At 37.8% G+C, this 944-nt stretch overlaps 1 protein-coding gene across 1 annotated transcript in view; it reads right to left on the reverse strand.

The window, feature by feature from the left end:
- The window catches only part of LOC119586514, a gene marked incomplete at its 3' end in the record, with an annotated part of 3,777 nt that overhangs the window by 2,393 nt on the left and 440 nt on the right, over nt 1-944 (reverse strand).

The following is a 944-nucleotide window of genomic DNA, read 5'->3' on the forward strand; positions in this document are numbered from 1 at the left end:
AGCTTTACAGATTCGCATATTCTTAAGTTATGCATCAAGTAAATTTTCTATAAAGAGATGCAGGTACACACTATATATAATAGGTTTTGAAGACGATGGCGGCCGTCGCTTCCATGTTTTGAGGAAATGGCTATTTATAAAATAAATACAACTCTCTCTTCACTAGTGAAGAGGAGAGTACTGCGGACGAATATCAAACAAATAATAGACCAAGCGAAGAGATTTTCCACCAGAGGACCTACAGCCACTTAATCCCAGAAACACAAGGGAGTAAGTAAGACACCGGTGATAGTGGTGATCATAACAAAGACTATATTGATAATACTGAGGAAAATACTGACAACGAAAATTTCCATAGCGATAGTAGTAAGTAAAGGGATTCCTATAATCATCTGATTCTGACTCTACACAATTGCCATCACACTTCGAGTACAAGCAGGGTGACCAGTCATAGCTGGGACAGCTCTTTCGGACAGTTTAAAAGGAGGAAATATTAGATTAAAATTTCCTTTAAATGATTACTGAACTGCGCTATTACCGTTTATTTTAACAAGGAAAGACTTGGATGGAATCTAATGTTCCTCGGTTTATGAAAGTGTATGGTTCAATATTTTCATTTACACTTGTCTTCCTTTGTATCTAATGTTACTACTACTACTGATAATAATCTCAATCTCAATAGTGTTAAAGCGTAGGGCGCTAAAAATTAGCACATATCGCACTTATATGGGGCAAGGTTGGTTGTCAGGGGTGGGGGGGGGGGGTAGCTATGCTTAGGAGTTTATGTATGCGTTCTTTGGTGTACTAGTGTAAACTGATTAAATGTACCTGCTTTGTTGAGTATATTATGTGTTGTGGGAGCCTATTCCAGTCACGAATAGTGAGGGGAAAGTATAAGTATTTGTAAGAATCTGTAATGGCGTGGTATGCTATGTATTTCTGGT

Source organism: Penaeus monodon, chromosome 21 (assembly GCF_015228065.2).
Source record: "Penaeus monodon isolate SGIC_2016 chromosome 21, NSTDA_Pmon_1, whole genome shotgun sequence".
In the NCBI taxonomy this organism is placed as follows: Eukaryota; Metazoa; Arthropoda; class Malacostraca; order Decapoda; family Penaeidae; genus Penaeus; species Penaeus monodon.